The following is a 10,870-nucleotide window of genomic DNA, read 5'->3' on the forward strand; positions in this document are numbered from 1 at the left end:
AACGATGGGGAAAACACACAAAACTGGACTCTAACATGACCTAACCAGCAACAAAACCTCAACCAGGACACAAACTCAACACGACGGACTATGAAACTAAAATATACAAAGGCTATGGCACAGAAGGTTCTAGGATAGGAAAAAAATGAGTATGGCACCGGACTATGGGACGAATGCGAAACTCTCAAAACCAGGGGATAAAAGTGAACCTGATGGTATACCTTAGCTCTGATACCACTTAATGGGAATGGGGATCCTGATCTTCCATTAGGTAGAGGCAACTATCGTTGTGGTGGAGAATGATACACTGATCCGGCTTTAGATCGAACCCTGCAATCTTAGCACCACAACTCCTCTGGTTATCAACCAAGACATGGATCTAGTTCACCTCGCCAAGAAGGCTAATCCCTGCCTACGCAATGAAGAACACAAGTAAAAACAAGAAAGAGAACAATCAAATTGCAGATGAATGATTAATCTCATGATGTTGGGGTCTCACAAACCGATGACCGGTGAAACTATTCTTGATAGATTAATCTAAGCAAAACCCAAAACCTAATGACGGTGATAGCGTATGATTCTAGAGGTCTTAGGGTCATCACCTACCCTAGACACACCCCCTAATGAGCCCAAACACGATACATGGTCCAACGGACCAAAAGACGGTGTCGCAGCACCCTGGCAGATTCTGGATGCTAAATTGTTTTGACGATTTGCATTGATTCTGAAGGTATTTTGATATGAGACCACTTGTATTGGCTTCCTTATCAAATTAGCTTTCCAACCATATGTGGATTGTCGAAAACAGAGTCCGGATGCGTCCTGGGTGACCATTTTAAGGCAGACTGGTCCTGGAGGCCGAGGCAGACTCGAACTTGAGTTGCTTTGGGCCTCCACCTCAGGGACTCGAACCGAATTAGCCTTGGGCCTCCTTCTTGACTTGGACACCCTTGCTGGCCTCCTACCCCTCCATACTATGCGCCAAACATGGTCATATGTATGGGTGTCATGTCCTCATCATCTGGTTCCTCCTCAGCAAGGTAAGCCTTTTAAGTTGTACGTGTCGGCCGACAGCCAAATGATTGCATTGGCCTTGATGCAAAAGTTTGAAGGAAATAAATGGGTTGTTTTCTATTTAAGTATAAGACTTTTGGATCTAGAAACAAGATATTCTCCTATTGAAAAGTTATGCTTATGCTTATATTTCTCTGCACTAAATTGCGACATTATTTATTATTGGCTGAGTGTACAGTTGTGTCTAAAGCCAATGTGGTCAAACACAAGTTGTCAATGCCAATATTAAATGGGAGAATGGGAAAGTGGATTCTTGCATTATTAGAATTTGACTTGAGGTATGAATTGGCTAAAGTAGTCAAAGGGCAAGTGATGGCTGATTTTATTACTCAACACCATAAACCAAGCATTGGCTATGTGGAACCCATGCCTTGGACATTGTTCTTTGATGGATCATTATGCAAGCAAGGTGGTAGTATTGGTATTGTTATTATTTTGCCTTGGGGGGCAAGTTTTTAGTTTGTCTTTCAAACCAAACGAATGACCACCAATAATCAAGTAGAATATGAAGCTATTCTTAAGGGACTTCAACTTCTTCAGGAAGTAAAGACTGAGTCAATTGAAATATTTGGAGATTCACAGCTAGTTATTAATTAGTTGATCGGCCTGTATGAATGTAAAGATGATATTCCAAAGGGATACCATGATGAATGTTGAAAGTTACTTGAGGAGTTTCCCCTTACTTCTCTTCAGCATATTCCAAGAGCAAAGAATCAAGAGGCCAATCGGTTAGCTCAGAATGCGTCAGGCTATCGAATGTTCCAAGAAATCTTAAGTAGTGAGACCTTGGCTAATGATTGGAGAGTTGAAATAGCCGATTACCTCAAGAATCCATCACAAAAGGTTACCAAAAAATTGAGATATAAATCAACTAAGTATGTTTTGTTAGATGATTAGTTGTATTATAAAATAGTCGATGGTGTTTTGCTTAAATGTTTAAGTCAAGAAGAAGCAAGAGTATTTGATGGGAGAAGTGCATGAAGGAATATGTGGATCTCATCAATCGGCTTATAAGATAAAATGGGTTATTCGCATGATTGGATATTTCTGGCCAACAATATTATAACATTGTTTTGAATATTACAAGGGGTGTTAGGATTGTCAGTGTTTTGGTAAAGTTTAGAAGTCGCCTGCATCAGCTATGAACACAATAATTAAGCCATGGCCATTCCAAGGGTGGGGAATTGATTTAATTGGCCAGATTTTTCCACCTTCAAGTAGCGGGCACAAGTTTATATTGGTAGCAACAGATTATTTTACCAAGTGGGTTGAGGCGATTCCTTTGAAAATAGTAACTTCAAAGAATATGGTTGATTTTATCGGGGAGCATATTGTTTATAGTTTTGGGATTCCTCAAACCATTACTACTGATTAAGAGACAATGTTGACATCAGAAGAATTCAAAGATTTTGCTGCTAGTATGGGAATTAAATTACTAAATTCTTCTCCTTATTATGCTCAAGCCAATGGCCAGGCAGAGGCATCCAATCAAATTTTGATTAAGTTGATTAAGAAGAAAATTGAAGAGCAACCTAGGAAGTGGTACCTGACACTTAATGAAGCATTGTGGGCATATAGGATGGCTTGCCATGGATTGATTAAATCATCACCTTATGAGTTAGTATATGGGCATAATGCAGTTCTTCCTTGGGAGATTTGGACTAGATCAAGACATGTTACATTGCAAAATGATTTGACATCCGAAGTCTATAAAAACCTTATGATGGATGATTTGGAGGACTTAAGTTGTCATCGGTTGCGCACTCTTGAAAATATTGAGGCCAATAAATTAAGGGTTGCAAGGCATTATAATAAAAAGGTCAAGAACAAACAGTTTTGTGAAGGAGAGTTAGTTTAGAAAGTTAGATTGCCGATTGGGTCTAAAGACAATAGGTTTGGCAAATAGTCGCCTAATTGGGAAGGTTCTTATCGGATTAAACATTGTGGGCCTAGCAATGCTTATATTTCGGAAAAGATAGAAGGGGAAGAGGTGTTTGATAGAGCAATCAATGGAAAATTTCTAAAGAAGTATTATCATACCGTTTGGATTAATACTTGATAGCAGATTTATTTAGTCATTGGCTCTAAGAATCGGTACTAGGAGAGTATCACCTTTAGATCAAAAAAATAAAAATAAAACCAAAGGGGTAAAAGCCGATATGATATGTATCGCCTATAGAGCAAAAACACACACAAGGAAAATCATGATTCATATTATGGCAGTTTTAGAGATGAATTCATAAGAAAAAGGCAAATACTTTATTCATTCATCGTTTGCTCCTAGTACAGACTAATCGAACACCTTGTTCACAACATCTTGGGTGAGTGTGATATCCACAATGGCCGCCACGGTGTCGTCGAAGTCCTCAATCAGCTCCTTGTGCATGTTGGGATCATCGGCCATTGGGAAGACCGGCTCCATGATGTGGAGGTCGTGCCTGGTCTGGACTTGCTCTGTGGCTAGAGCCACCATTGCGCCACGACTAATGCCATGGAGGGCAATCTCATGGGCATGCACCGAGATGTCGTGCAGATGGTTGATGACTAGAGGGCCCCGAGCGTTGATGGCCACCATAGTTGCGTTCACCACCAGTTGGAGGTTTTCCAAGTGTACCGTCTGGGCTAGCAATCAAAGAGGCAAGAAGATTGTCAAGAAAGGGGTAGTGAAGATAAGAATGAGGGTTTATTTGAAACTAGGCTTACCCACCACCATGGCATTGGACTTGGCCAACCTCGTGCCGAGCGACGTTGGCTTCCTCCTCTATGGAGAGGAGGGTGGCCTAGGAGGCCTTGAGATGGATCTCAAGTTGACCGTTTTCCTGAGTTGCCTCGGAATAATGGTCCTTGGCAGCCCTCTAGTCCTAGAGGAAGCACCGGGTGTCATCGCTGGTGTATGAGTCGGAGGAGTTCGATGATGAGTCTGGCGTGGGGGTAGCGGCAGGTGCAGCATTGGAGGGCCCATCGGCCCTGGGATGAAGAGGTTGGAGTCTGTCATTCAGGACAAACCTATAAATAAGTTAGAAGATGATTCGTTGTCATGAATAGAAGGCATTTGATCTTACCTCATGCGGTGGAGGCGCTGGCTCATCGGTAGGTTCTCCTCTGGGACCTCCTCCGTTGCGCGCTTGCCGCGGTTGTCTTCGCCGGCCATGGGTTTCAGTTCGGATCTTCAGAGGGGAAGAAGAAAAAAATGCTACAATGTTCTTGAAGGTAGAAAGACGTGAGAGAATAAGAAATAGTTTCAGATACAGATGTGTTTGAGGCTGAGGCCCTTGGCTGGTATTTATAGCCATGAAGGCGAGATGGTAGATATCTTAGAACGTGTGAAAGAAACCCTAACTAATGGAAGGGGAAGTGCCGCTTCACTAATAACGAGGGGAACGAGGCGTTGATGACTGAGAAGGAATTTGAAGGGTTTTTGCAATAAGGGTCATTTTTAGATTTAGTTAAGTTAGAGTAAAGTTAGAATCAGGAATCGGCTAATTTAAATCAGCTATTCTAGTCAAACCAAGAAGTATAGTAGACCAATAGGAAGAGTACAGTTATCATCAGGTTTACACAGAATATATACTATAGATGCTATAACATAAATTACAAGTTAAGAGCATCATGAATTGCTCTTAGTGCTTTTAGCCGAATAGCATCAACTTCTACAATTTGTTGTTTGTCTTCTTTAGCTGATCCGGGAATGCTCTCAAGACTGCTACGAATAGCTTTGCCTTCCTTAACCTTGGTTAGCATCTCTTGTTTCTTCTGTTTGATGGCATTGGGGATCTGAGTCAAGTTAGACTCATGACGGTCAATGGTGGTTTTCACACTTTCCAATTCCTGTTCGAGCTCAGCACGCCTAATTCTCAGCTGAGCCAGTTCTGGTTCAATTTTGGAAGAAGAATTCTTCAGATTGTCGATCAATTGTGCTAATTCTTTGGCTTCCTGCTTGTTAGAGTTCTTCTTAGCCATCAAAGCTTCTTTGAGCCTTTTTCACCTTGGGAGCTTGATCTTTGATGTTAGACAACGGTATCAATGCTTTAGCAAAGATTTGGGGGTAGATCATCCTTAATGGCTAAGAAGATTCTTCTTATTTGCCAAGCTAAAGAATTTCAGTTTATAATTGTTATAGAAGGATAAAATGAGCATATGAATTTCTTACCATCGATTGTTTGCCAAGCTAGAGAATCGACAGTTTGAGTATCAGTGTCAACAGGGTCCTCTTCAACTGGTGAGTTGTCAGATCTTTGCTCTTGTGGAGACATTTTCCTAGGTGGTGTCTGATAAAAGAAAAGGATCGGAGAAGAGTGAGGAATGCATAAGATTGAAGGCTTGAGGAGATACCTTGATAGTATCAAGTGGTGAAATAGAGAGGTTCTCATCTTCTATCATCTAGGATCTATCAGGGACATCAGTTGCTTCAATTGTAATCGGCTCATTAGGAGGATTAGCCAGTGAGAGATTAGCATATGCTGATTTAAGTGCCTGGGACAGCTGTTCAGCACCCAAAGCAGATTGAGATGCAATAGTCAATGACTATAAGAAAGGAATTGAATTAGAAGTTGAATATCATCATAAGAGGGAAGATAAGTTAATTTACTTGAGCAATTGATGATTTTGTTCTACAAAGTCTCTTCCCAGTGGTGGTTTTCTGAGTTACACCTTAGGTTGCCTTCCGTTTTGAAGACTGATATGTGAGTATTGTTGGGGCAGCTAGGGTTTCATCAATTTTTTTAGAGTGGGTGTAGTTGATCCCATTCTTGAGGCTAGACAGGGTGGATAATATTCTATGGGATGTGCTTTCCTGTCCACACTTGGGGGATCAAATTCAGTATCCTGCAAAAATTTGTTAGATGAACTGACAGGAGAACTTGATAATCCTTCTAAAAGGAAAGTGGTGAGTTACCTCACTATCAGAAGCAAAGTCGTTGTCTAGGGCTAAATAGTTAGGATGAATTGGGTTGCAAAAGACGTGCGAGTGCCATTCTTGCCACCAAGAGTCAAACAGGTTTGAAGAGAAGCTAGCTCTTGTACATTCATGCAGACAAAGAGAAGGAAGATCTGACACTAATTGAAAGACTTTAGAAGCTTCCATTATTTCACTGATACCTTCTCTTGGCTTCAGAGTATTCCTAGAGAATAGCCGAGGGGGTAGTTGACCAAGGCTGAATTGACGGGCCACAAAAAAAGGGTTATAGAATTCATAAGTTGGGAGATTATCTGGGAGAAAAGCACCAGTAACATTTTGCCACAACCATGGTAAAATTCAGTAGGCAGCATGCAGGGTTTGATGATGCATCTAAAAATTGCAGCAGTTATTTCATCTGAACACCCTGATTCAAACTGGAATTTAACTGGTAGAACTAGCTCATTATCTTCATCATAAGGCAGCCAAGCCAAGATGTTTGCATCAAAATGCATCTAAAAATTGCAGCAGCTGTTTCATCTGAACACCCTAATTCAAACTGGAATTTAACTGGCAGAACTAGCTCATTATCTTCATCATAAGGCAGCCAAGCCAAGATGTTTGCATCAAACCCTCTGTAAAATTTCTTGAAAAGGTGGCCTACATCAACAACAATTGTTATGGCTAATGCAGCTTCACCGTAATTCATACACTGTCAAGATCTTCTATCTTTTCCTTTATAATCTTCATCAAAGTTGGAAGAAGGGAAGCTCAGATTCCTTAGATTGGGTCTTACAATCTTATGCATGTACAAATTTAGCCATAATTGTATCAATCACCAAGAGCCACTGATGGTATGCACTGGTTCATTTTTCAGCAATTGCGCACCTACTTGGTGCATCAGATGATAAGCAAATCCCAATAGATATTTTCCATGGGGGATTCCATTACCGGTTGCTAAATGCTCTGCCAAGTATTTATGATTATAGGTTGGACCACAGGATGACCCACAAAAGATGAATTTTTCTAGCTACATATTCAAGAAAGCTACATGTTCTCTATCATCAACAGTCAATCCATCCCCAATATGATTCAAAATGTAACTTGCTCATCCTATGCAGTTCGATATTTTGGCTAATTTCTTGGATCCAGCACTTAAGAAATCATAAGGTTACATTGATCCTATTATTCTAAGGCCGGTTAACATGTAGATGTCAGCCAAAGTAATGGTCATTGGACCGTGACCAAAAACGAACGCATTCAAAGTGTTGGACCAAAAATAAGATGCAGAGATCAGAAGTGAATCATTTCTCTCCATTCCAGATAGTGAGAGTGTCAAGCATTGGTTTAAATCAAAAATTTCCCAATCTCCAGCTTTCTTTTCTGATATCCTGCGGAACCAATCTCTCCATCCTTTAGGTGTTTTAGGCTAGTTTCTAAAAGGAGTTTTAGTGTTCCAGGAAGATAAATCTATTATAGATTATTTGAAGGGGATTCGGTTGGTTTCCTGGTTGATAAAATCAGATGGATTAGGATCGCCCATAGGTCTAAGATAATAGGTATTAGGAACAACAGCTAATGGAATCAAAATTTCGTTCCTCATTTCCTAGAAACCAGTTGGGATGAATTTAAGAACAAAAATATAGAGTAGTGGCTAATACTTAAAAGATAGAAATCTGAAGGCATACCTTAAGAACATGATAGCTAGTTGCCATTGTAGCCGAAATGGATCTAAATCTGAGGAAGGTTGTAGAAAGGTGGCTTGAACAACAGTTTGGCAGAATAGAAGATCAGCTAGGGTTAAGGCTTTGGTGTTGATGGTTTTGACTGTTGAAGCTTACTCAAGAGAAAAGGGGAAAGTAAGCAGGCCGAGCAAGTTGAAAATGTTACTGTTGGGGTATTATATAGAATTCGGCCTGAGAAATCAGGAGTCACGCGTATGTTTTGGAATGAGCAGTCGCAACACGGTGAGCAGATAAATAGACATTTTTGAATAAAATCATTTTTATCCTAAAATTGGGGGGCATGTGTTTACACCAAAATTTGGAAAGAAGAATGTGGGAACTCGAAGCTTCTAGGATTGTGTCATCAAGGAATCAATTAGATATGAATCGGTATCAACTGATTTAGATGCGATGTCAGAATTGGCTATTTTATGGATGACATCAGTAGACGACGTCAATGGGCTATGCTTGAATGGCGTCAGGAAGATGTGTCAGACTCTACAAATAAGAAAAATTAGGGTCCAAGTTATTTTTAAGTTAGGAAGTTTTCTTTTTTTCCAAGAATTGTAATGAGTCGTATTTGAGTAGGATTCATATTTAGGTTCTGAGTATAAATATTAGACCCTAGTTATTGTACAAAGAGACGAACACTCAATCAATACAATCTTTTTGTCTTTCGCCATCACATTAGGAGTAGGAGTACTGTAGATCTCGGCAAGTTCTTCAACAAATAGGGCTGCATCGACTGATTGACCTCCAGCTTGCTTGTGAGTACCGTCACGACTTGTATTGTGCTTGTAAAGCTGCATCCAAAGACATGTTTCAATCTTGAATAAACTTACTAGTTAATGAGATCTAATGTAATGACACTACCATAGCTGTATCTATCCGGTCGAAGCTCACTTGTAAGACTTTAGATTAGAAATTATCGATTAGTGGTCTTGTTCATGATCAAGATATGTACTATGTTTGTTTGTTACGACTGTATCAGCTATTTTAGCCGATTTGCCTACACTCTCATGCATATAGCATGTTTTCATGAATCTGTCAACATATAGATGGTTTTATAAATTCTTTGGCTTTAGTTTGTAATCATTATCATAGCTGCATCGATTCGATTAAACCTCACTATTGATGATAATAGATTAGATTCAAACTATTTATAGATTCATTTATATTAGACAGTCGATTTGTTCGCATGTTATACTCTTTTCATCAAACTTATTGGCTTAACGCTTTATATCAATCATGTTCCAATTAGCCGATGATGCTTTCTAATGTTCCATGAGCATCGGTTATTTTGATTCATATCATTATCATTTAATATTAGCCAATAATCCTTGATTTAAAGATCTTCATTTCATTGATACGCCGGATATCGACTATTTAGTCGATAGCCTTAATGAATTGGCTATATAGTCATACATTTGGAACTATCTGGTGCAACATCGACATGTTCCACTTTAAATTACTGACAAGATTTTCTCTCCTTGTCAATTGCAGGTCAAATTGACTAGCATGTCGTTGGGTTTTTAGAATCAACTGTTTCTGTGTTGAAGCCAAGCAGATCTCTGGTCTCATTCCACTCAGATCATTCGGCTTGCTGTGTGTTGATCACATCACCAGATTTTTGTGTCAACAAACAGTTAGGTCCAGAACACCCAAACCACCTTCATCCTTTGGAAGAGTAACCATTGGCCAAGATGCCTTTGGTGGCTTTTTACTATTTAAATCTGAGCCCCTCCATAGACAATGTTTTCTATATTTGTCTATTTCTTTATCATAGTTTTAGGGAGCAGGAAGCTGCACATAGCATAGGTTGGAAGAGAAGTCATGACTGAATTGGTGAGCTCAAGCCTGCCTGCTTCACTTAAATAGGAAGAGAAACACTACTAGAAATATCCACATCTATGACGAATAGCTTTCGTCATTGAAGGAGCCAACTTTGTCATAATTTCAGTTCTATGATGAGTTTATGATGGAAAATGGTTCATCATAGAAGTCGCGTCATTCCTTAACTTCTATGACGATTCTAGAAATTTGTCATAGATGTGGATAGATCTATGACAAAAACTGACCATCATAGAACTGCTTTGGCATGCGTACAAGAAGGTACTCAGCTAGACTTACCCATCATAAACCAAAAATAATGTCACTCCAAGGATCATGCAAGGCTTTATAAGTGAAGCTAGCTTGATAATGTTTTGCATAAAAAGCCACTAGTTCAACTATACATTTTATAATTCAGGTATTAAGTTAATTATAGCTAATCACGTCTAGATTAACAACTTACCTATGCCAAACATGTGATATATCATTATGTAGCATCACCACAATAACCATAGCCGGTGTAGCATTCCCATATCCAATATAACCATCAAATTCCATAGTCCAATTACTACGATGCTGGGACTAGTCGAGTTTCTCACTATCCGGGAGAGATGGCGATTCAAATCGGTTGCAACCAGCAGGGCAGTTATTACTAACACAAACCCACACTTCCCCTATCGGGGTCGCATTGGGTCACCTTTGGTACAACTCAGGTACACATTTCATGGGTTCGATCAGCGCCGCACAACCAGGGACAACCAGCTGCCAGGACGTTCAGTCCTAGCCTGCCCTTGGGCTCACATCTGGCTCCCCACACATCCTTACTACCATCTAGAGTGCGCACTCTAACAGAACAAGGCACAGCCTAAGTTGAGCTACTCGGATTTGTGGTTGGAACGAGTTATCCGGACAGCTAAGTGAAAGGCATGCATTCAATCTCGACAGAAGAGCCAACAACGGTACGGTCTTTAATCGACACAGACGGGATCAACATAGCCAACCCACACCATGTGCATATATGATCCCACCCGGTCTCCATGGTTATTTTCCACGATAGCAAATATAGCCAACCGTGCTTCGGTATCCACCTATATCTAGGAGGTGACATGAAATCACCCGACTTCTACCGGTCTAAGCGTGGCTAAGCATATGTTTGATCCTGGACCTACATAGGGTTCAAGGTATATTTCTAGACAAGGTAGTTCTATGCATCAAGTGTTTCCAACCAACTCTTATAACCTAATGCATCAAACATAAAGGACTCAAGTGATATTTTGTAAAACATAGGAGGCTTAAAATGAAATTCTTATGCAGTACACTAACAGCGAAATGTGTAGCCTGACTAGTT

This window comes from Miscanthus floridulus, chromosome 3 (assembly GCF_019320115.1).
Source record: "Miscanthus floridulus cultivar M001 chromosome 3, ASM1932011v1, whole genome shotgun sequence".
In the NCBI taxonomy this organism is placed as follows: Eukaryota; Viridiplantae; Streptophyta; class Magnoliopsida; order Poales; family Poaceae; genus Miscanthus; species Miscanthus floridulus.